We start from the raw sequence: 25,969 nt of genomic DNA, 5'->3' as shown, positions 1-25,969 counted from the left end.
CCCTCAGCAACCACTGCTCTATGGCTCCCTTCTCTAACTTAATACAGTTGTCCGCACAACTAAATTAACCTTGCATTTCCTTATGCAAGGAACATCTTGCAAAAATCCACAGACCAAATCCCATGGACTGGACAGTAGAGAAAAGAAATTACAGAAAAATGGGGAAAGAGGGGAGAAAACACTCAAAAGCAAAGCAAGAGCAGGGAAAGCTGAAAGCAAGGATGGTCCTTACAGTTGGCAATGAGAAAAACCACCTGGGTCAAAAAATGAAGGGAAGGTCTGGCTGGCTTGCCCCTCATGGCAGCTGAGGTCTTGGGGGGCTTCTCCTTTAGCTGGGCCTCCCCTCTTCGTCTTCTTCACTGCCCATTCTTTCTCCTGTTCACACATCACTGTGCCTCCCCGTACCAGGGCACAGAGAAGTGACAGGGTACCACTGGCTCCCATGGCCCCTGGCAACACCACGGAATCAACAGGACAGAGAGGATATGCACCCTCCTCACCACACTCCCACCCTCCTGGCTCTTGACTGAGAAGTTTCCAGTGGTCAGTACCCTGACGACTTCATTCTCAGCCTCTGCATTTTAAGAGTGGTTGGAATCCAAACAGGTGAAGCCAGTCTGAAATCTGTATGGCAAGCCAGGTGTAAGGCTTCTAGAGCACCAGATTCCGAAACTCTCTGTCTGTGGGACATTCTCTCAGTAGTAATGCTCCCATCCTGGCTCCTTCTCTTCCTTCCTTCCTTCCTTCCTTCCTTCCTTCCTTCCTTTCTTTCTTTCTTTCTCTTTGTTCTTTTCAAATTGTTGTTTGTTTATTTTAATGTTTATTATTTATTTTTGAGAGACAGAGAGACACAGAGCAGGAGTGGGGGACGGTTAGAAAGACATAGAATCCAAAGCTGTCAGCACAGAGCCTGACATGGGGCTCGAATTCATGAACCATAAGATCATGACCTGAGCCGAAGTCAGATGCTTTAACCAACTGAGCCACCCAGGCGCCCCTCAATTTTTTTTTTAAATTCTAGCTAGTTGACATACAGTGCAATATTGGTTTCAAGAGTAGAATTCAGTGATTCATCACTTACATACAACACCCAGTGCTCATCATGACAAATGCCCTCCTTAATACCCATCACCCATCTAGCCCATCCCCCACCCACCTCCCTCCATCAACCCTCAGTTTGTTCTCTATCTTTAAGAATCTCTTATGGTTTGTTTCCCCCGGCTCTTTTCTCATTTCCTATTTTAAAGAGAGAGAGAGTGAGCATACCTCAGAGGCACTGGTGTTTTCTTTCTCCTTCATCCTCCACTGTCGAGAACTAAATTGGGCATTCTGGCTTCAGTACAGAGACAAGACAGAGAAAGGCGCCATGTTGAGAATGGCAGTTCCAGAGAATTTTCTTTCGTGTGTAAGAGGAATCCACGTGGCAAAGCTTCAGGTGCTCTTTGGAGTGGCTGTCCATTGAAAGGACAATTCCGAGTCCTTGGCCACTCAGTGGGGATGCCTGTGAGGCCACGGATGAACCCCACAGTGGTGGGGGAGTGCCCTGCAGGTAGATGCTGACAGCTCTCTTCTAGGAACTAGTGGCTGTCATTTGAAGGCCCAGTTGGGCTCTGATCAATGCAACTTTCCAGCCCAACACATTTCGTCTGAACTGTCGTTTGACTGGGATCAGCCTGGCGCCAGCCACCACTTAGTTTTCTACACCAGAAGATACTTCACTGTCATAAAAGAGAAGTAAAGTCAGGGATCTCCTTCTTTTCTCAGCTGGGCTCCATATCCTCCCTGAGGCTGGCCGCTCTTTCCCGAGTTGAGCTCTGTGTCATTGCATTGTGAGGTTATGAATGTGGCATTTAAAGAGAACAAAGCAACACTGAAGGGTTCAGAGAGGAGAAGATTTCAGAGAAACCCTCTCACTTCCCCCAAGGAAAACTCCCCTGAGTCTGGTTGTCTTGGAAACTTGTATGTTGTAAATCAGGGGGAAAATAATCTTGTATGTCGGAGGTTCTAAAAATTAACAGTCCTTACAGTAATTACCACGTCCGGCATTCTGCACCCCATGGAAAGAATTTGACCAATCTTGAGCTAAAACCAAATGGTCCTTGGAAACAACCTGGACAAGGCAGACAGTTATTAGAGGCAGAAAGCAAAAATGGGGTATTTTCCAAGCTCCCTGAGTATAAATAGCTCAGTGAATACATTTTAAGCATCTTCAAGGCACAATCTGCATACCATTTTCATTGCTACTGAACATCCTTAAGTGATAAAGTAGGTATCTTCATACCAGAAAGGCAGGCCTCCATGTAATCAAATATTTTCTGGGCCACAGAGGCCCATTATCCCACTGCCTTGTCTGACCTCCCTCCCTCTTCTTGGCTCACCCAAGCCACATCCTCTCCAAACAGCTGCGGCCGTGCCCACACTGCATTTTGTTCAGTTCTTTGCGTTTTGATCAACTCTTTGCGTTCTTTTTTTAGGAGAACATTTTACAAACTCAACGGCAAGGGTTCTCACCGTCAACTGCACATTGGGATTACCTGCAGAGTTTCTTTTTAAATCCCAAGGCCGAGGTCCCACCCAAAGATTCAGATTGGACTCTAGTGGGGCGGGTCACGGTTATCATCATTTTTTAAAGCTGTCCAAGTGGTTCCAATGTGGAGCCAGGGTTGAGGATAACTACCTATTGTCTTGTAAATAGGCTCACAATTATTCATTTCTAAAAGAGCAAATTCCTACCTCTTATTTATACAAAACGCTTTTTACATGCAGTGTTGGTTGCAGGAGTGGTGCTAACTTTTATTCTACAATATAATAAAACTAGGTCTTCGTTTCTAAAAAGATTGAGCTGGTGTGACTTCTGCCCTCCCCCTCCCCAGATTCACAGCCCACCAGGAAATGAAAACAACCATAAATGTACTTTGTTATCCACTGGAACCTCTTCCAGACTCTGAAGGTGGGTCATTAGCCAGTATTTGCAGAAAAATCTCACACCTTGTGATTCACCTCTGACACTCAACATAGAATAGGAGAAATAAATAATCTTTTAACGCCCTCTGCAAATAAGAGTTTATGAGATGCCCAGTCTGATGCCAGATGGCGTCTTATCCAGTCTATACCTGGGCTTCTCAAGCTTTTATTTGCATATGAAGCCCCCTGGGATCTTGATAAATTTACACTCCAATTCAGGAGCTCTGGGGTAGAAAGCCGTCTCCAGATTCTGCATTTCTAATGAGCTTTCAGGTATGGTCCAAAGCTCAACAAACCTTAGATGTCCCAATAGCTCACTTCATGGGTCAGAAAGTTACAGGTAAGGACCTCTAAGAGGCACGATGCAAACCAAGGTCTATCTGCCATAACACCTTGTCTACTGTGCTAAATCTGCCTCTTTTTAGTCTTTTTTTCATTATGGGATTTTCCTCTGTTTTAAGAGATCTCATTTAAATCACGGAACGATTTCTTCCTTGCAGATGAAAACGGAGGTAAATTGCACAGTTGGAAGAAAGACTCTCACTGTCCCCTGTCTGGTCTTTCTTGTAGCTCCCGATTTAAGTTTCAGTCTTATCATTGCTCAAGAACAAGAAACTCTGCAGTTACAGGGGAGGATGGGGCCATACATTCTTCTCTTTATTTGGTAAATATACCAGTTTCGTGGAACTGTTTGTACCCAACTGAAACTCAAAGAGATTGAATGGTCTGTGACCACTGAGAAATCAGAGAAGTCAGGGAGTGTCGTTCCAGGTTTTAGGCCCAACATCGCCTGGCTATGTGACTATGAAGATCACACCTTCCTGCGTTTCCATTGTCTGTTGTACAGCCATGGAAGCACAGTTGACACTGTCTGCTTCCGTTGTGTGTGTGTGGGGGGGGGGCGGGGGGAGTCTTCTCTTACACCATCATTTCAAGACGCTTTTTCAGGAGCAAAAGCCGAGATACACATAAAACGGTAGCAAAATCATCCTCCAAGTGTAGAGTCCATACAGAATTAGAATGTCATTCTTTTTACCTGCCGGAAGATCCTAGTGTGGTTTGTAGAAGTCCTCTACCCTCTTTATCAGAAGTGTGAGAGCTGGCTACAAAATGACATTCGCAGGGGCACCTGGGTGGCTCAGTTGCTTGAGCGTCCAACTCTTGATTTTGGCTCAAGCCATGATCCCAGGGTCGGGGGATTGAGCCCCACATTGGGCTCCACGCTGACTGTGGAGCCTGCTTAAGATTCTCTCTCTCTCTGGGATGCCTGGGTGGCTCAGTCGGTTAAGCGTCCGACTTCAGCTCAGGTCATAATCTCATGGCTTGTGAGTTCGATCCCCACGTCAGGCTCTGTGCCCACAGCTCAGAGCCTGGAGCCTGCTTCAGATTCTGTGTCTCCTTCTCTCTCTGCCCCTCTCCACTCATGCTCTGTCTCTGTCTCTCAAAAATAAACATTAAAAAAATAAAAAAAATTAAAAAAAGATTCTCTCTCTGTATCTCTCTTTCTCCCCACCTCCCCCCACCACCCTGGCCCCTTCTCCCCTGCTTTAGTGCATGGTCTCTCTCTCTCTCTCTCTCTCCCTCAAAAAAAAAAAAAAAAAAAAAAAAAGTGGCATTTATATTAAGCATCTTCTCTCCAGTCACATCTGCTTTCCAAAGTGGCCATTCCTGTTCGAATGGAGAATTTGCTTTGTGATAATTGGGATCAGTGCCATCATTGTGAAGCAATGTATTCTATATAAAATGCAAGAAATGTCTTCAAGAACATCCACCCCTTTAAGGTTCTTGGCATGTTGTTTCGTGTATCCCGTAGGTAAGTGGGTGTGTAGACCCAGTAACCCAGGCAAATCCTTAACACTCGCCTAATGTCTGCCTGTAACAGATTGGACAGGCAGGTCTTTATGATCATAAGGCTTTAGGAAAAAATAATCTCATTCACATCTTCATCTTCAAAGGACAGGAGAAACCCAACAGAACTTGTACCCATATCAGTCACCAGGCTTAGGATCCATCATGGATTGACCTAAAAGAAAACAAATTGGGAAAATAAGGTCTTAACCCCCGTCAACCCAAGTCCAATATGTGGATGGATGTGTGTTTGCATTAAAGGGGTTGGACTGTATGTGTATTATGTAACTTTTTTTTTTTTTGAACAATGAACACCTTTATTCCATGACCAAAGATAGGAGGGAGGAAGATTCGTTTGCCTTTCTGGCTTTGATTTTCCTCAGAACTCTAGCTCCTTGCCCCCTAGCACAGAGCCATCTGCTCGGCCATGCTGGCCTGGTCTTGAAGCCATGCATGGGAGCAGCTTGCCCTGCTGGGACTGGACCTCCAGAAGATGCTGATTTGGGCATTCTTTTTCCTGTCATCATATTTCTTCTGAATTTTCTTTGATCGTTTCTTGTAAAATCTCTTCCTCCTAGGGAGTCAGCTTGGCCCCCTTCTTGCGGCCCAGGGGCAGTGCATAGTGGGACTCATCCCACTGTCGGTACCGTGTGCTGTCGATGAGCACGATCCAGTTCTTTGCCCCGGTCTTTGTGTAGACCAGTTCATTGTTGGATGCATCATAGACAACCTCAGTAATGCTTGTTTTGCATGTACAACATTCAGAGCCCCTGGAGAAGTAAGTCCCCCACACCCAGCCTCAAGCCAGGGGACTTCTTATTGCCTCCCTGAATGCAGACTGTGTGTATGCCGGTGGGGAGAAGGGGGACAATCTTATTGGTGGGCGGAGGGGGGTGGGGCGTCCCAGCTCATACTTCTGCTTCTTGTGGCCTGGCTTTCTCTCAACCCCATCTTGTGGCACTCAGGCCAGTTGTCCTGAGAGATGCCCATCGCTTGCAGTGCCCGCTGCAAAAAAGCTGTGATGTAGACTTTAAATCTTCATGGGGCGCCTGGGTGGCTCAGTCAGTTGAGTCCAACTTCTGCTTAGGTCATGATATCCGGGTCCATGAGTTCAAGCCCTGCGTTGGGCTCTGTACTGACAGCTCAGAGCCTGGAGCCTGCTTCGGATTCTGTGTCTCCCTCTCTCTCTAACTCTCCCCAGCTCACACTCTGTCAACAACAAACGTTAAAAAAAAATTTTTAATCTTCATAGTTACATGTATGTGTGCTCCATACTTGCGTGTATGTATAGTTGTGTTTATTGGTTATATATACACACAGGCACGTATTTATTTAAAAAAAATTTTTAGAAACACCCACTCAGGGATTCTGTAAAGTGTCCACTTATAGGGTTATCCGTGTAGTTTGGACAGATCAGCAAAGTGTGAGCACAGGGGCAGAAATGACATTGTCTGGGGTTTTCCTTTCTTGCCTTTTCTGCCTGGGACGTTTCCGAGAGAATGACTAAGCAGTGCCGGAGATTATGAATTTGCTTAAGTGTGAATGGCTGATTGCCGGGTGCAGCGCCCGGCCCTCCCCGAAGGTGATTGACTGGGGCTTCAGGTCCTCACACTTGATGCCCGGATTTGACTCGGAAAGTCTGCCAAGTCTTTTACTCGGAAATTTATCTTAATTAGATCTGAAAGACCTGCCACAGTAGAATAGTCACACCGATTAAAATGAAAAACAGGAGAAATTACTGATCAAATTAATCATAATGTCGGGTTACAGCTGTAGGTCTGATGTAATTTGCCACTCCAGTGAGTTACATCGGCCCGGCCCTGGAAAGGGAGCTGGCTTTACGCTGATCCGTAACACCCGCCCGCTCCAGGCGGCCGGCAGGAGGCTGATTCCATTCATTTTCTTGGCTTGCTCTGACCTCCCTGCTGCTACTAGAAACAAATCAGGCACCAAACAAATGGAGGGGGGTGGGGTGGGGACGGTGAGTGGGGAGGTAAACGAGAAACATTCTCTTATCCCAGCGATTGTACGACTTCAAAATGTTGAGTCGTTTACAACTTGGCTGGGCAGGCTTGGGGCTTTGTTGCTCGTTGGGGTTTTCGCTTTTGTTTTTCGTTTCCACTTAACCTCATTTTAGTTTTACTTGTGGTGACCTGACATTGATTAGATGCAGAACGGGAATCAAAAGGTCAGAGGACAAAATCTTTGGCCCTAAGCAAAGAGGAAAAACCTTTAGAAAAATCTCCTTGCCAACATGGCTCTACAACTGGGGCATGGATTGAAATAATGTGAAGTGTCACAGCAGAGAGGAAGAAGCCCCGGCTGTAAGAGCTGATTGTCCCCACGAGGGTACAGTCCTGGTATTCTGATCTTTAAATTAACATCCCTTTATACCCTACCTTGTGTTAGGGCGGGGTTGGGGAGCAGTTGAGTAGGTGAGTAGGTGGAGTATACTATTTTTTTTTTTTTTTAAGAAAACAAGTCAGAGATTAGGCTCTTTTCAACAAATAGCCTTGACTCCGAGCTGTGATTCACTCAGTGTTCACAAAACATATCGCCCTATTAGCAATACAGAGAAGGCACCCTAAAGGACACCCCAGTCCAGACATTCTGTTGGCTATTCTCAGAAGTTAGAATTTAGGAGCAATGTAGGACTCCTTCCAATCAGTTCTGCTCTATCCCTAGCTGGGGGTGGGGGTGAGACTATGGGGGTTGGAGTCCTCTTAAAACAGAGGTGACTGGGAAGGTACAGAGAAAGGAAGCCTCCTTTCCATTCAGTGGCGATCAGATGACTCTGGAGCAGTAAGTTCTTCCTTTGTGAACATACGACGGGTTGTCCAAATCCCATTTAGTCATCCTGAGACCAGATGCTTATACCCTTTCATCTCCAGTGTGAAAAGGCCCCCATCCTTTCTTCATCCCACCGGGAATAAATCTGGTACCTTTTGTAAATGAGGGAGATAGGCAGTCACAGAAGATAAGGTGGCCTTGGCACTCAGGAGACCATGCCTTCTGGACCTTTCTATGGCTCTTTATGAAGATTTAGGTGGGACAGTGTGCCCAGACTGGGGAAGGATATAACAACCACGTTTTGAGTGGTTACTATATTGGCTTAGTTGTTTGTAACCAGATTTTTTTAAAGAAAATAATAATAGAGAGTAGAAAATACCAGGGTATATCATACATAATAAAGCTCTTTATTTTTTCTTGAAGCTTCTGTTTAAGTTATATATGTGTAGATCTATGTATATTGTTATATATATACATATACATATACATATATATATATGTATATATATATATACACACACACATAGAGAGAGAGAGAGAGAGATTTGTCCATGTGTTTATTTGTGTGTGTATATGTGTGTGTGGGGGGGTGGTGTATACACAGTAAAGCCTTGGTTTGTGAGCATAATTCATTCCGGAAACATGTTTGTAGTCCAAAGTACACGTATGTCAAAGCAATTTCAAGAACCAATGGCTCAGTTGTGATCATGTGACATTCAACATCATGCACTAACTCATACTGCAAGACCTCACTCGTTTATCAAGTTAAAATTTATTAGAAATCTTTGCTTGTCTTGCAGAACACTCGCAATCCAAGGTTTTAATACACACACACACACACACACACACACACACATATATATATATATATTCTATGTATGTATGTGTGGGCTTGAGTTGTCAAGTGTATTTCTTACTGTGGGACAAGGTCGGAAGAATTTGAAGAACCTTGCCCTGGAGTATCTAGCTTTTCAGGGAGGCAGAGGTGGGGAACCTTAGACATATGGTGGGTCACAAAGCAGCTTTATCAAAGTCCCAACATACTGAATGTGATGATGAGCTCCTAAACACTGAACACTATCCCCAACAGTCAAAAAGACCTAAACGGTTATGCCATTCACCACCACCCCCCACCCTGCCACACACACACACACACACACACACACACACAATGCAGGGAAGGAACCTCAGCCTTCTACCCCCAGCCCTGTGGTTGAAAACTCACAAAGCATTCGTAGTTTAACCATCCTATTAAATGAGAAACTGAATAACATATTAAAAGCTCACAAAGCAGTCCCACCGAAAGTGAATAGATCACTGCAAAGAAAGAGTGAAAGCAGGAGAGAGAGCATGGTGGGAAGGAAGCAGGGCCTCACGCTGATTTGGGCTCTTGGAGCATTGATCAAGGGAAAAGCCTCATCCGGAGAGTTGCGGGTTGGCAGCCAGGTCCGTGGGCTCCGGTCAGAAAAATCGTGGGCTGGAGAGCTGCACATCAAGGGCTCCTACAGTCTCTCTCTGTTGGTTGTCCCACCTGGTGTGACCCAGGCCAGAGCTAGCATCATCCTCACTGCCCTGGCCTTCCTTCCTCTCTTTTCTCCCTGTTCCAGTCCTCTCTGCAAACCCTGCCAAGCTAACCTGCCTAAAATAATACTTAATTGCATCCCCCTCACACAAAAAGCCCCCTTCTTAGCTTTCTTAGCCTGAGTGCTCTGTCCTGCCCTCCACCCGGTCTCCCACTGCCTGAAGGCCCCCGCCCCGGCTCTGCTGGGGCCCTGCACACCTGCCCTCTTCACCACTGCTCCTCATACTTCCCTGCCCTTCCTACTCCCTGCACGCTTGTCCAGCCCTCATAAGTGCTCTCCTCTTGGACTCACGCATTTGGCACTTAGCACGTGCCCTCCGAGTCTTTTTTTTTTTTCTTACCCCATCTATGGACAAGTTTGTTATCTTACTTGAATTATAAGCCCCTGAAGAACAGACACTGTGTCTCACACCTCTGTACATCCCAGGACTGTCTGTAATTGTTGTAAGTGGTGATGTCTCATTTCACAGTTATTCATTTCACAAATATGTAAGTGCCTGTTATCTGATGATCTTAAATTTGTCTGCAGAATTACTCGAAGATAACAATTACTACTGAAAGAAATGTTATGCATTTACTTTTATATTTAGAGCAATGCCTGGCACATAGTAAGGACTACAAAAACCTTAGATCTTGTTATGGTTATGATTTCTTTCTTTCTTTTTTTTTTTTTAGTGTATTTTTTTTAGTAATCTCTACACCCAACATGGGGCTCGAACTCACAACCTTGAGATCAAGAGTCGTGTGCTCTTCCAACTCAGCCATGATTTCTTTGAAATTGTTTTTTTTAACACCATTGTCCTTTGCACTATCTTCTGGCGGGCTTTGGGAAATGCAGAGCTTCATTTAGACTACTTCAAATCAGCCTCTTTCCTTTGGGAGGAGATGTACATCAGAGCAAGGACCACAGTTTTCTAATTAATCTTCTGTTTCTTTTCTCTCCCCCTCGTCCCAGCAACTCATGGTGGTTCTTGATATTTGGAGTATAATAGAGAGAGGAGCAGGCATTCTTAATATTTTATAGATCTGATTGATTTGTGAGTTAAATCGTATTTTCCAAAGCATGAAATATCATAAAACAGACCCGAGGAAGATGAAAGGGAATCTCCCACCAAGAATGTAGCTCAGGCCCCCACCATTGGACACTGGAGACTCTTGTGTGACATGCTGTGCTGCTTCAAACCCCCCCCCCTCCAGGGCAGACTCTCCCAGTAGAAAAATGATAATCTAGTTTATTTTTTAATATATTTTAAAATTTTTATTTGTTTGTTTTGAGACAGAGCATGCACCAGCAGAGGAGGGGCAGAGAGAGGGAGAGAGAGAATCCCAAGCAGGCTCTGCACTGTCAGCGCAGAACCCAACACGGGGCTCGAACTCACAAACCACGGGATCGTGATCTGAGCTGAAATCAAGAGTTGGTGGCTTAACTGTCTGAGCCACCCAGGTGCCTGGGTCTAGTTTAAAAAATAAAAGTAATTGTTGAGGCTTTAATACATGCCGGGCACTGTGTGAGGTGTTTTTGTGTATGTTTTCCTACTTGGGCCCTGCAATCACTTATAGGAGTAAGGAAACCACGGCTCAGAGAAGCTGGTAACTCACCAGAAGCCCACAGCTTGTTAGAGGTGGAGCTGGGATGTAAGCCCAGACTGTCTGGCTCCAACCTGGGAGACCTCACATGCTCTTTTATGTGGGACGGTCTCTGTGTATGTCTGCTGTCCAGTGTAATTACTAATAGTGCCCATTTCATTCTCAGAATGGTCTTGGTTTGGGCAATAAATCATCCAGGTCCCTTCCCCCAAGATATGCTCACTATGCTGCCTTCAACATTTATCCAAACTGCCTCTATCTGTTTTCACCTCACTAGGTGCCATTAAAGCTAAGACATTCGGACGTCTTCTTAATTTGGTGAAAAGATGGAATCAGTCATTTTTAGAAACATATTGTGTTCTTTCTACTAGGCAACTTACCTAATAATTTTTCAGAATGTGATCCTATTTGAGTCAAGAGGATCCTTGGATGCGGGCCATAGGAAACACCTTCTTTTCCAAAGTGGAATTTGGAAAAACCTAACTGGGATGGTTCTTGGATCCTGACTGAGGTGATGGACACCATGCCAGCAGAATTATAATTTAGAACAGAGATTTACCACTGGTCCCAAAAAAGATGATGTTCAGTGAGGATACATGATGGGTAAAGATAATGCTCAACATATATTGTAAGGAGAGGACAAGAAATCACACACACACACACACACACACACACACAGAACTAATGATTTTTTAAAATCAAAGTGAATAAGAGTCAAAATGAAATGTCATTAAAAGGTTTGCAGCTGACATGGAGGAGAAGGGGCACAAGGTTTCCTAAACAAGAGTGGGGCTCCAGGAGCTCCTGGGTGGCTCAGTCATTTGAGCGTCCAACTTGGGCTCAGGTCATGATCTCTCAATTTGTGAGTTCGAGCCCTGCATCAGGCTCTGTGCTGACAGCTCAGAGCCTGGAGCCTGCTTTGGATTCTATGTCTCCCTCTCTATCTGCCCCTCCCCTATTTGTGTGCGCGCTCTCTCTCTCTCTCTCTCTGTCTCTCATAAATAAGCGTTAAAAAAATTTTTTTTAAAGAATGAAGGCTCCAGAGTACTGACTGCTCCAGCCTCTCTCCTTCTAGGTGGTCCCTGAGGGTGCTTCAGGGACGTCATGATTCCCAGATTGGCCACACATCAAAATCACATGACAAGGTTTCTGAAGCAAGTATATCGTGAGAGAGAGAGAAAGACAAAGGGAGAGAGATTGAGATGAAGGTCTGGGAGACTGGACATGTAGATCAAAAGACACAGCAAAGAATTTCATTATGTGGACTTTATGTAGATCACATGTCAAACAAATGTAAAAAGGAAAAATAATGACGTTTATGAGATAATGGGAAATATGACTGTTGACAGGGTATCTGATGATATTTAGGGATTATTTTTAATATTTTTAGGTGTGATGGTGGTATGTAGTTATAGTTTTAGGAGGGTCTTTTGAAGATACATATCTTCCAAATTTTCCATATCTGGGATTTTTTTCTCAGATGATGTGGGAAGGAAGAAAATAATATTGGTGGAGGTTGTTGGCTAGGTATAGATAAAATTGACCATAAGTTGGTATTTATTGAAACTGGGTGGTAGGTCCATGGACATTAATTATAGCATTGTGTCTTCTTTTACATGTGTTTAAATATTTCTAAAAGAAAAAAAGAAAGAAGTTTGGGGTTTTTTTTTCTTTCATTTTTTAATGTTTATTTTTGAGAGGGTTGGGGAGGGACACAGAGAGGGGGGAGGGGGACAGAGGATTCAAAGCAGGCTCTGTGCTGACAGCAGTAAGCCTGATGTGGGGCTCAAACCCACAAACCATGAGATCATGAGCTGAGCCGAAGTCAGACTCTCAAACAACTGAGCCACCCAGGCACCCCAAAGAAAGAAGTTTTAGTCACCTGGGGATTCTTTAATAATATAGATTCCCCCCACCCAACCCAGAACTACAAAAATCAGGGGTGAAGTCAGTGATTCTGGTGATCAAGGAGGTTGAAGAACTCCATCCCTGTAGAATTGTAAACAGTTTCTTAGATCGGGATAAGTTAGCCAAGGCTCAGGACACTATACATACCAAAGATGGTTGATGGGTTGAGACACCGTATCTTAAGAAACTGAGGTCTTTCAAGTGAAAGATTGAATAAGTGAAGATGGTTGTTAATATCTGAGGAGTTGTAAAAAATAGAAAGGGAACTAGGAAACTAAAAATAGAAAAGATCTTTCCAATTCTCAAAAAGAAAAAAAAAAATGAAAGGCTTCCTCTTCAGTGAGGTAGATTGAATATGTGCATTTATCTCTACACCCCCCGCCCCAGGGGAGGGAATTCCACTAAAACGATACTGAAGGAAAATTTATTTTAATTGTATAAATCCAAAAAGGCAAAGAGAAGTGGAGAAAAGACAGCAGTGGACAAGCAATGTCAAACCAAATTTTGGAAAAGCAGGTGGAGGAGTTAACCAAGCTGAGAAAGCTAAACCTAGAGGAGCACAGCAAGAAGCTAGGCAACCCTGGAGACCCCAAAGCCTTGGGGGTTGCAGGCACCAGCTGCACGGAAGACAGGGTTGAGGGGGCATGTTGCTGAAAACAGGGACATTGGTTAATGACAGCATAATGAATGAATACTTAAACCCTCAGCTTCCTCCTCAATCCAAGCAGACAGGCAACTATCCCTCTAGCAGCTTTATGCGTGAGAAGCTAAACGAGAGACCCTCTAGACCTGGAGACATAAGTATAACTGTCTATGTGGCTGGGGATAGCTCCTTCCTGGTGACCATGGTGTCAAGGGAAAGCCCACATCCTGAGTGATACAACCTGGCTTCATTGGGCCGCTTACATCATACACAGGTGTTCAAGTATGTGGACATCTCACCACTCCCCACCTCAACCACCCTAGGTAATTGATGGTTTCTTCTCTGGAGAAACCTGACCACTAATCGAAGACAAAAGACTCAGTTATCAATATTGGGGATCTCCAACATCACCAGGTCTCTGCTTTATTTTTATATGTGAAAAGACAACAAAGAATGACTAAATATTTGAGAAATGTCTTTGTCTGAAATCAGAAACTAAAATGAGCCAGGGAGAGGGCAGACATTTGTTGGAAATAGAAGCAACAGAAGAAGAATAATTTTATAAAAATTTTTGAATTAATATCTTACAGAATATCCATTGAGACCATGCATCCACAAAACACATAACAGGTACAATATACAAGGAACCCTTCAAAATAATTCAGGGACTATTTAGATAATAATTTTAAAAATTATAGCAGAAATAAAAATTCAGTAGAAGGTTTAGAAAATAAAGAAAATATCTCAGAACGTAGAACAAAAGGAGAAAAAAGGAGAGAACAAATTAACAAAACAGGGAGAAAATACCAGATCTGTCCAGGAGATCTAACTTCTAATTGAGTACAAAACAAGAAAAAAAAAAAGAGAGAGAGAGAGAAAATTACTAAAGAATTAATTCCAGAAAATTTCCCAGACTTTAAGGATGTTACCTCATTGAAAGTCTCACTGAATAAATAACCTAATGAATGAGTACTAAACAAAACACCTGTAACATATCATTATGAACATTTTTCCCAGGGAAAAGTGAGGGGGAGAACAGATAAAATACAAAGAATGAAGAATCAGAATACATTGGGTTCCCATAGCAATACTTGAAGCTGAAAGACAATAGAACAAAGCCTTCAAAATTGTAAGGGAAATGGTTTTCATCTTGCATTTTATATACTGCCAAGCTATCTATCAAATACAAGAATAAACTAAAGATTCAGATACAGAGTCTCTGGAAAACTTGTCTCAAATTGATCTGTCATGCATTCTTCATCAACTTTACTGGAATAAGTGTTCCACCAAAACGAGAGTAAACCAAAGAAGAGGAAAATTAGAGGTTTACCATCAAAAGGGGCAAAAAGGAACCCCCAAGCTGACAGTTACACCGTGGGCTTAAGAAAGCAACCAGTTCACCTTGTGGCAGGAATATTGAGGACTCTAGAAAGGATGTTGCTGGAGACGAGGCAGGGGATGGGAGGGGGTGCAGTGAAGAGAGCAGAAGAGAAACCAAGAGAGTACCTGGTATGGTTGACCTTATGGAAAATGGTGTTCGGAGAGGTTTTCCCATTATTGAAATGAGTTTGGGAAGAATTATGAATAGAAAGAAAGAACTAAGCAAACAGAAAAGCAATGACTAACTTTGGTAAGGGCAAAAACTTCTATAAGAAAAGAAGTATAGTCACGGAATACCAAGAGGCTCCGAGGTAAACAGTCCCAAAAAGAAATTCTGATTAAATCGGAAACTCTGTTGGCAGAACAAGGGGAGGCAGGAGGAGGGGTAATAGGGAGTGGGTGCGAGAGCGTTCAATCCTCATCTTCCACGTTGGAAGTCAACTGATAACACCCAAAATTGGCAAATTTAAGCTATTATGTAGAAATATGGAGGTAAATAGTAAAAGGAACTTCTAAAAGACTTTGGAGGAGTGGCTCAGTCAGTTGAGCATATGACTCATGATTTCCACTCAAGTCATAATCTCACAGTTCATGGGATCCAGCCCCATATCCACGCTTTCAGCATGGAGCCTGCTTGGGATTCTCTCTCCCTCTCTCTCTCTGCTCCTCCCCTGCTAGTGCTTTCTCATTCTCTCTCGAAATAAATAAATAAACTTAAAAGAAAAAAAGATTTTGGCGAACACGGAGAATTTGGTGTTAGGAGTAACAAGGCCTGAGTTATAGAAGTTCAGTTATATTTCAGTGTTGGAGTTTCTACACTAAGACTTTGCGTACTTATAGTTCCTTCTGCCTGGACACTTTTCCCTAAGGTATCCAGCTTGCTCCCTCACTTTATTCAGGTCTTGCTTTACATTTTACCTTATCAAGGAATCCTGCCTTCACCATCTTTATATAAAATTCCACCTCTGTTCCTTCATCATCCTTTGGAGGTCTTATCACTACCTGACATGTTCTGTATGTATTTGATGATTGGCTTGTGTGTTTTCTTCTTCCAACTAGAATGGAAATTTCATACTCACAGGGACTTTGTTCTTTTCATTGCAATAGCCCAGCCAACAGTGAAGAAGTGCCCACATTAGAACTAGGACCAGGGTACAAACTATAAAACAGAGTTTCCTAGGAGATGTGTGCACAGAAGGGTGTGCTGTAGGGTAAGCCAGTGAGACATCCCTCCCAGAGAAGAGGTAGCCACTTCACTGGTTCTCTTGTAGAGACACTGGACCAGAAAAGACTGGTGGTCCTGTCCAGTTCTAAGATTCCGTGGTCAGCCCTGAGAACAGAATGAAAGAAAATGTACTTCTGCATAAAAACTGGGTATGAGAGGATTGATGCTTTTATCCCCAGCTAAACTAAACTTTTGGATGGACAATAGAGGAAATTTAAAATATCTTCTTGGCAGTGCTTTAAACACAAGCTATAAAGTTTTACTGCAGTGTTCTTGGTTTATTGCATCTGTGAGTATTATTTGCCTCTGTCCCGCAAGCCTTATACAGAACCTAGAACACGGTGCATATTTAATGTGGCGAAGTGAGTGCCGTGAAATTCTCAGATGAGTTTATTCCTTGAGATGACTCCCATAAGAAAATGGATGATGTTGTTTCTGGGTTTACTTTGAGAGGAGAGACAAGGAAACTATATAAAGTAAGAAGTCAACAGCATGGCAGGCGGTATATAAAGGATTTCCCGTTTGGCTTTAGAAACAGAGGTACCATTTCATTGCTGTTTGGCTTTCTCATTGGCCCCAACTGTTAGGCATGGTGTATAGAGGGAAACACCAGCTAACTCAAAAAGATACTCCTTCTGTGGATTTCTTATAGAAAAACCTTTGATTATAAAGCTTTGCATCTTGTAGGCTTTCCCACTAGAACTATAAACAGCCTTTGTATTAAAATATTTTTATATAAAACATCTGCTCTCAGCCCTAATTGGTGTAAATAGGAAAGATTGTTATATGCAGGTTTCAAGTACTTAAATTATCACATTCCTAGACCAAGACACACAGAGGGAGAAATAGGGAAAAAAAAAAAAAAGAGGAATGAAGTCTTCTTTTATCTTTTGGATTTCCAGTGCTTTCTGTAGTAGCCGATCAGGATGCTGTCAAAGGCACTGACGAGAGATTTCCCAAAGTTAATTTTTCTCATAATACAATAACCAAATTTGCTTTAACACTTGAAAAGGCCCATCCATACTAAAAAGAATCAGTTGCTTAATCCTAAAATTAAAGGTTATCGCATGCAAGAGAAAATAATTACATGCTCAAAGTATGGAAAAAAGAAAACTTTTTTTTAATATGTAGGTATTTGTATAATTAAAGACTAATCAAGCATGAAGGGCTGCTGACTAAACCAGAAAATGAGATTGTTGGCAAGCAATATTGTAATGTAAATGCCATTTTTGTTTAACTACTAAGAAGCTGGAGAAATGATATCCTGAACAGATTAAAAGCAAACAGCATTGATAATAAATATTTATCAGATTTCAAATGCAACACAGAGGATTTTTATATTTCACATGAAGATTTGCCTGCAGGGAAGTTTTCAGGTACTTTTCAAGGGAGGAGTTAACATCCTTATTTAGAATTGCATTTCCAGATAGGATCTTTCTATGTTAAAGTACATATGAAATATTACCCAAGGCAAAGTGTCCCTTTTGAGATAATACTACCCTCAATGCCACTATTTACTAATTAGGATTTTGTTAATTAGTATTCGTTACTTAGTATTAGCCAAAGACTTCCTAATGAATATACTGAATGTATTCTTAGAGCTGAGTTACAAGCCACACACAGATGTTAACAAAATAGAGCATTAAATATAAATGATTTCTGTAAACTTCTAGGTACGTAAACTTTGAAGTCACAGATAAATGTTCTGAGGCGTTCTACAACTGTCAAATATTGCACAGTGCACTCATTTGTCAGGAGGATTAAATAACATAAGCAAAACACCTTTCAGGAAGTGGGACGTTAATAGTCACTCAGTGAATCTGAGTTTTGCTCCCTTTCTCCCCTCTCCTGTGTGGACTAGTTCAACCTAACCATTCCCATGTCTGTTCCCATAAAGACTGTGTTGCCTTTGGAGACCCTGCTAAGGCATCCAATTCTGCATTCTAAATACACATCGAGGGCATGACCAAATCTGATCCCTCAGCATTCCTGAGAGGCAAGAGTTCTGTAGGGTGGAGAGTCTGGGTTTTTCTCTTGGCGTGAATAAACGCAGAAATTCAACAGGAAAGAAAGAGCATACCACAAAGAGGCCAAAGATTTTAATCTAATGAAGCCCTCACTGTAAAACTTACTTTCCGTTTATACGTGGTGATTTCCTTGTGTTCAGCTATGCTCAGCCTGATTTGCGTTATAAATCAAGATTTACTGCATAAATGGAGGTGTGAGCTTCTTGACCTCCTGATAAAAATGTGAGTTAATTAATCAAAAGTAGCTTTTAAGATTCAAGTATTGTGCACAGCAAGGATGCTGTTTTCTTTCCACCACAAAGCATAATTATAGATAAGTTTTCAGGAGAAGAGGCAAGACTGTCATTTTTTTACCTTCAAAAACGGTAGAAAATTCACTCTTCAGTTTCTAAATTAGAATCTGTCAGTTTGACTGCCTCTGTTTCTTTTGGGTGTACTGCATATGGTATGTGATCCAGAAAGTTGAAAGCTTGCAGACCTACTAAAATGCATTTGGGGATTTTCAGAAACAGATTATTGAGTGACAATATGATAGCCTTCAGGCTTGCTGCTAGAAATTTTTATTTAACTTATTTTCTCCCTAATGTGGCAGTAACATGTACCTATTTTCTGAAGATTGCAGAACATATCATCAAATGACAGTTCAAAAAAACATTTTAAAGTTTATTCTTTCCCTTTTTCTGTAACTTATTTGAGAGCCAGGAAGCAGCACTAAAAGAGGTGTTTCTCTTAGCACCTCTCTCCCTTCACACAGCCTGAAAGGGTCACCGTGAAATTGCCACTTCTTGAGTCTGAAGAAAGAACATCCACAAATGTTTGGGCTCTGGTTTTAGAGAGGACCTGAGGTGATTTGCGGAAGCGAGTGGGTCAGGCAATGGGGAGGAACCCACAGAAAAAGTCTCTGTCCCTTAGAGGCAGTGTGTCCCTCAGAGGTTGCCCATGGACAGAGCACCAGGCCACGCCGGAGAGGGCCAGACTCCCTTTCGGTGCCGTCCCCTGGTGGCAGTGTCTCAGAGCGTGTTAGCTCGCTCAGCCTACATTTCTTCAGCAGCCTTTGCCTCCCCCTGCCTGGAAATAGGAGCTCCCGTTTTGGTGAATCCAAACAAAATTATAACCTAGCCTTCAACAGCTCAAAAAAACACTCTCCACTAAAATACATCTTGAAGTTTCTGGTCCTGCCCAAAATTCAGAGAGCAGGCATTTAGCCAATGCCTTTTTATTTCCTAGTGAAATCTATCGACTTCCAGGGGGAAAAAGGACAGTGGGGAGAGGAAGAGATGAAAATGTTTATTGCAACCCATGTAAGTGTTGAGTTGTCTGAGAAAGAACCTGCCCGGGTCACCTTGGTAAGCATCTCCCTTCTGGGCATGTCTGCTTGGAAGGAGAGCGAGACCGGAAAGATTCATGGGGTACCGAGATTCACAGAGGATTCTGGGGGCAAGCTGACCCAGGCCTTTTCATCTGGGGAACTTTTTTTCAGGTTCCTTGTTAGATTTCTGATGCCATTGGGATCCTTTGAGTCATGCATTCATTTATTCCACAACTATGCATTGAGCCTCCACATATGTCAAGCACTGTTCTTGGAGCTAGAGCAGGAATCAGGGGTGAGTAAAATTAAAAAAAAAATCAAATGAACACTTAAATATATAGTATATTAAACATTGTTAGCTGCTGTGAGGGAATAATAAATGGGGTCAAAGGGAAAGAAAGTACTACAAAAGGGGTTCCTAATTGACACAAGTTAACCAGGAAAGGCATCTCTATTGGAACAGAGGTCTGTCGGGAGAGAACCTGCCAACATATGGAAAGAATGAGTTCCAGGGGAGGGACCAGTGCAGGGCCCTGAGGTAGGAGGATGCTGGGCAGATTCCAGAAAGAGCAAAAAGGGCAGCAAGACTGGAATTGGGTGAGCGAGGGGGAGAGTGGCAGCAGATGGGGTCATAGAAGATGCAGGGGCCAGATCATCTTGGATCTTGGATCTCATAGGCTACTGCCAGGACTTTAGCAATCACCTTGAATGACACAGGAAGCCCCATGGACCCTATGAAGAGAATAGGCTGTGGGGGCTCAAAAGCAGAAATGGGGAGCCCAGTTAGGAGACTACCATGATGACTTCACCAGGGTGATGATAGCTGGTACCAGGTGATGAGGTAGAGAGAGTGAGAGGTAATCAGACTGCATATATTTTGAAGGATGAGCTGACAGGATTTGCTAATGGACTGGCTTTGGTGTGGAAGAAAAAGAGAAGAGTCACAGTTGTGTCCAATGACCCTGACCTGTTGGAGCTCCCCGTGTACTGACATGGGGAGGACTACCCAATGAGCAGGTTCGGGGACATGTTTTGTTTTTAGAAAGTCAGTCTTGGGCAGGTTATGTTTGGGAGATTGCTGAATGTCTTGAAGGAAAGGCTGAGAAAGTTGGTGCATCTCAAGTTCTGAAGAGGGGTCCGTGTTGGAGATCAATTTGGGAGTTCATGGGTGTACCACTGGGGTAAAGCCATAACCCTGAATCAGATCACCCAGAGAGTGGGCCCAGACTTTAAAAAATAGGTTCAAGCCATGGGCCCTGGAGGACCCTAACACTAAGAATTCCTGTGGAAGAAAACAAATCGGCCAAGGAGACTAAGAAGAGGTCAGTGAGGTAGGAAGGGCAGGGGCACCCAGAAGCCAAAGTAAATCAGTGCTTCTAAGAGGGAGTGATCAACTGTGCCAACTAGTTTGGGCGGATCAAGTAAGAGGGGGGCTTGAGAATTACCATTGGAGCTCACACCTGGAGGGAAGCAGTGCCCTTGACAAGAGCTTCTGTGAAGTGGTGATGAATTGGAGTGATTAAAGTAGATTTAAAAAAAAAATGGGAAGAAGAGGCGCCATCAAGAATAGACAATTCTTACCAGGCACCTGCTCCAAAAGGAAGCAGACAGGTGCACTTCCTGGAGGGGATGTGGGGTCCAGATAGGTCTGGTTTTTATATTTTAAGTTTCTCTATTTATTTTGAGAAAGGGAGTGTGTGTGTGCATGAGCAGGGAAGGGGTAGGGGGAGAGAGAGAGAATCCCAAGCAGGATCCATGTCTCCAGCACAGAGCCTGACACAGGGCTTGATCCCACAAACCATGAGATCGTGACCTGAGCCGAGATCAGGAGTTGGTTGCCTAACCGACTGAGGTGCTCAGGTGCCCCAAGATAGGTCTGCTTTTTAAAGATGGAAACTGAAACCTCATGTTTGTATGCAGATCGTAGTGACCCAGGAGAGGAGTGAGGTTTGATGAAACAAATCAGGGGTGTTCTTGAATAGGCAGGAAGCATGGTATCCATTGCACTTAAAACATCAGGATAGCACAGGACAATGTTGGCTATTCGTCACCCTCAAAGAAATAAGTTCTTCTTGAGAGCTGAGTTTTCCCAGAAGAGCTAAGGGTTAAACCTTTTAGTGCCAGAACTATAAAACTTGTAAAATGTAAATCACTTAAAAGCATTTTACTCCCATCTCCTATCTTCTTAAACAAAGTATCATAGTAATAAAAATCTTCTAGTTGTATCAAGCCTCGTGGCTTACAAAGTACTTTCACAAACATTATCTCCTATTATCCACCAACATCTCAGTAAAATGGGCATTTCGCAGATTTGACAGATTGGTGAGATGGACAGTCACAGGGATGTGAATTGCCCAATGTGGCTGAAAGGGAACATAACAGCAACTTCCTGATGATGTCGGATCATTATTGTCAATACAGATTATATATGTTCCAGGAAGGCAAGACTCATGTGCGATATAAGAGAACATAATGAAGGATCAAACTGTGTGGACAGACAGCAAGGGCTCCCAGAGACCCAGAAAGGAGCCAGCTGAAGAGTGGAATGTCTGTGAGGACTTCTGGAAGTGATGGAACTTGAGTAGGGCTCCTAAATTCTAACAGATTTTAAAAGGGCAGGAAAAGCCAGGGGAAGCCAGTAAGCATGCTCCTTGACGCTTGCATTGGTAGTAGTTATTCATTTGGATGATCTCTATTTTGCTGCAGATAGCTACTGCTGCCTTGGTCAGTTGTTCTGTACTTCACTAGGCCATGGTGCCCAGATATGTGATCAAAGTTTGTGTATGTGTCTGTGAGAGTGTTTTTGGATGTGATTTGCTTTTAAATCGGTAGGCTTTTAGTGAAGCAGATTGCCTTCCACACTGTGGGGTGGGCCACATCCAAGCAGTTGAAGGCATGAATAGAACAAAACACTGACCTCCTCTGAGCAAGAGGGAATTCTGCAGCAGCCAGCCTTCCGACTTGAACTTCAACATCAGTTCTTTCCTAGGTCTCCAGCTTGCCAGCCCACCCTGCAGATTTTGGACTCATCAGCTTCTGTATTTGCATGAATCAACTCTGTAAAATGTATCTCTGTCCCTCTCTCTCTAGAGATACACACACACACACACACACACACACACACACACACACACACACATACCCTATTGGTTCTGTTTTTCTGGAGAACCCTGACCAATAGTGTCCCTTTCTCATAAATTATATGAAGACATAAGAGGTACAGTTCCCCTCTGCAGAGTACAGACCTCCAAAAGGCTTTCCCATAAAACCAATATGATCAAAGACATTGCTGTATTTACCAGGGGAGAAGAAGCCAAATCTGAGGAATGGTCCTCAAAGAGCAGTCTGGGAGTAACCCAGACCCAGAGCATTTGAAGCCCCATCTTTCACCTGTCGCTGCTCTACCCAGACCCAGTACATCATTTATCACATCACACCTACAGGTGTTCCCTATGGTTACCTTCTGTCATTTGACTCCACTGATAATTCCGCGCAACACTCAATCAAGGTGGATGATTGGTCAAAGTAACCAGCTAGTTCAGATTCAACCACAGGCTCATTACTATAGCGCAGGAACTGGCAGACATTTTATATAAAGGCCAAATGGTAAATACTTTAGGCTTTGTAGGTTGAGGAAAATTGAGGATACTCTTCATGTACTTACATAAGAGTAAACAAATTTCCAAAAATTTCTTATTGATGAAATCCAAAATATAACAATAGTAACTGAGTAGAATTTTTAATACAGGTTTTTGATGAGAAGAATAGAATTCTTTTTTTTCCCCCTGTAGGAGGGTGTATTAGGGTTCTCCAGAAAAACAGAACCAATGGTCTATATGTTCATATGTATGGATATATGACTTATTTCAAGGAAATGGTTCATGTGGCTATGGAGGCTGGCAAATCCAAAATTTGCAGAGATAATGCCCAGCTTGAGTCCAAAGACCAACAGGCAAGAGAACTCCCTCTTCCTCAGAGGAAGGTCAGCCTTTAGTTCTATTCAGGCCTTCAATTGATTGGAAGAGGCCCACCTACATTATGAAGGGAAGTCGGCTTTATTCAAAGGCCACTGATTTAAATGTTAATCATCTAGGGGCATTTGGGTAGCTCAGTTGGTTAAGCATCCGACTCTTGGTTTTGACTCAGGTCGTGAGCTCACAGTTCATGGGTTCGAGCCCCGAGTTGGGCTCTGTGCTGACAACACAGAACCTGCTTGGGATTCTCTCTCTCCCTCTCTCTCTCTGCCCCTCCCCTGCTTGTGCTCGCTCTCTCTCTCTCTCCCTCCCTCCCTCTCAAAATAAATAAATAAACATTAAAAAACAAAGTAAACATAAAGCATCTAAACACACCCTCACAGAAATATCCAGAATAATGTTTGACTGAATATCTGGGCACCCTGTGGCCTAGTCAAGTTGACACGTAAAATTAGCTGTCACAGGGGAATAATGTTCCACTAATTGGAGTTCAAAATTAATGTTCTTCCTCATCAAATCAATTGCAAATGTTCATCTATAAAAAACCTTTCCTTGCCTGTGGGCCAAATTTGGCCTGTGAGCAGTAGTTTGCCAACGCTTGCTATGGAATAATATTTTAATGGTAATAATGATAGCAATACCCTCTAAAAAGAAAGGTAATGAGGGGCGCCTGGGTGGCGCAGTCGGTTGGGCGTCCGACTTCGGCCAGGTCACGATCTCACGGTCCGTGAGTTCGAGCCCCGCGTCAGGCTCTGGGCTGATGGCTCAGAGCCTGGAGCCTGTTTCCGATTCTGTGTCTCCCTCTCTCTCTGTCCCTCCCCCGTTCATGCTCTGTCTCTCTCTGTCCCAAAAATAAATAAACGTTGAAAAAAAAAAAAAATAAATAAATAAATAAATAAATAAAATAAAAAGAAAGGTAATGAGAGTAAGTGTAGTGAATAATAGTCAGGAGAGGAGGCTAAGGCCAGCTGGCCTGAGTTGGGATTCCGACTTCCTCACTTAGTAGCTGCATGATCTTAGGCACGCTGCTTAGCCCTTCTGTGCCTTTGGTTTCTCCTTTTTAAGATGCAAATGAAAGTCTGATGGGTTTCCTGTGGAGATTAAATTAGTTATCTGTAAACTCTTTAGAAACATGCCTGGGACATGGTGGGTGCCACCCAAATGCTAGATGTGATGATGATGGTAGCAAGCTAATGAAAGGAGAAGATGAGAAATAAATCCCCGTGATACCGGGGCATTGGGTGGCTTCCACAGGCTGGGAGTGGGGCTGGAAAACTGGTTAATTAATTTCTGAGACTGGCCAGCCCTACCAGCAGCCCAAATGTGCGACTTCCTCTCGAATTCCGAGCGCCAAGAGTCACGGTCTTGGGTTATAGTCCACTCATCAAGATTAGTAGCATTTCTTTTGCTCTGCAAACCCTACAGCCTGGGAGGAGTAAGGGCCAGGGGAGAAGCAGGGTGGAAGAATTTGGGCACTGACCTTCAGAAATGCTTCAGAACCCAGCACACGGAGAGATAGAGACCTGTCTACCTAGTCTTAGCTGTGAGTTTACTGGAGAAGCAATAATTTCACAAAGAGGTGGGGCATTGGTGTCCTTATTGAATAAAGAATAAGCTCCAGATTTACATTCATTGATTTCCTTTCCAGTTTCTATCTATGTGCATCATGTCGAATTTCTTCTTTATCCTAAAATGAAGCCACTGAAAAAGCAAATGTATCTCTATCTGCGCCCCTCTACTGCCACACCTTTGTGACGTGACCAACTTGTTCTAGACGTTAACTCTTAATTATACTCACTCCAGTTGTAGTCTTTCTTTAAAAGAAAGAAGAAGAAAGAATGGATTCTGAAAAACAAAAAGATCTAGCCTTATTGCTTTGATGGAGATTTGCCACCCGTGACCCTTTAAATATTGAACTTGGACTATAAAAATATCACTTCTTATTGATCACATGGTTATTAAAGTCAGTCAGATGCTGAATTTATATGTCAAACACTTGTAATATTTCCTGTAAATATTAGGGCAAAGGGAAGAGATGATAATGCCACTGTGAAGAGTCACGCCAGATTTGTTCAACTTTACATAACTGAGAAATAATAAAACTGTCATCAGGGATCTCATCAGCTATGCCAAGCGCTTGTCAAAAGCTGGGGCGCCTCATTTATGCGTGCGTAGGGGCTGAGCCCAGAAAACAGGCACCCGCGGGTACCCTGGAGAAGAATGGAGGGAAGAGCCATCCATCGGCCGGTCCACCCGCGCTGGGCCTGCCCAGCACAGCATCTGACAGCTGCCGAGATTATATGGCAGACCCTGTGCACCAGCACCTGTGCATGCACTTGCCTTGAGCTCCAGTCTGCTAGGGGGTGCTGACCAGCTGTCTGGGTCTGGAGCAAAGCCTTAGAACTCAAGTCAGCGAATACCAATCACGGGTTGAAAGCAGATCTCAGATCCCCTCAGATTCTTAAAGTCCCGCCTAATGATATTCAAGAATGCTTTTGGGGAGAAGTCAGCCAGAGAGATCCTTAGATGTCCTGTTTTCCCCGTGACAACTTTCCATATAAGCAACGGGAAGGAACCACGAGTCAACCGCGGGGGTCGTTGCTCTGGAGCCTTCGATTGCAGGCCCAGGGCAGGCCCGAGAACGGAGCAGTGTGTAGGCATTTCTAATGGCATTTTGATGTACATGCACAAAATTGATGTCGGAAGGATCATTGTAAAGTCCCAAACAGTGG

General features: G+C 43.3%; 1 protein-coding gene and 1 pseudogene across 1 annotated transcript in view; one reads left to right on the top strand and one right to left on the bottom strand.

Annotated features, from left to right (window-relative positions):
• The window catches only part of POU6F2 (POU class 6 homeobox 2), a 461,044-nt gene that overhangs the window by 348,072 nt on the left and 87,003 nt on the right, over nt 1-25,969 (top strand). The window lies entirely within an intron of this gene.
• On the bottom strand, nt 5,192-5,802 carry LOC125930749 (40S ribosomal protein S8-like; annotated as a pseudogene).

Source organism: Panthera uncia, chromosome A2 (genome assembly GCF_023721935.1).
Source record: "Panthera uncia isolate 11264 chromosome A2, Puncia_PCG_1.0, whole genome shotgun sequence".
In the NCBI taxonomy this organism is placed as follows: domain Eukaryota; kingdom Metazoa; phylum Chordata; class Mammalia; order Carnivora; family Felidae; genus Panthera; species Panthera uncia.
Note: the sequence above shows the minus strand (reverse complement) of the source record. Positions and strands in the feature narration are given on the sequence as shown.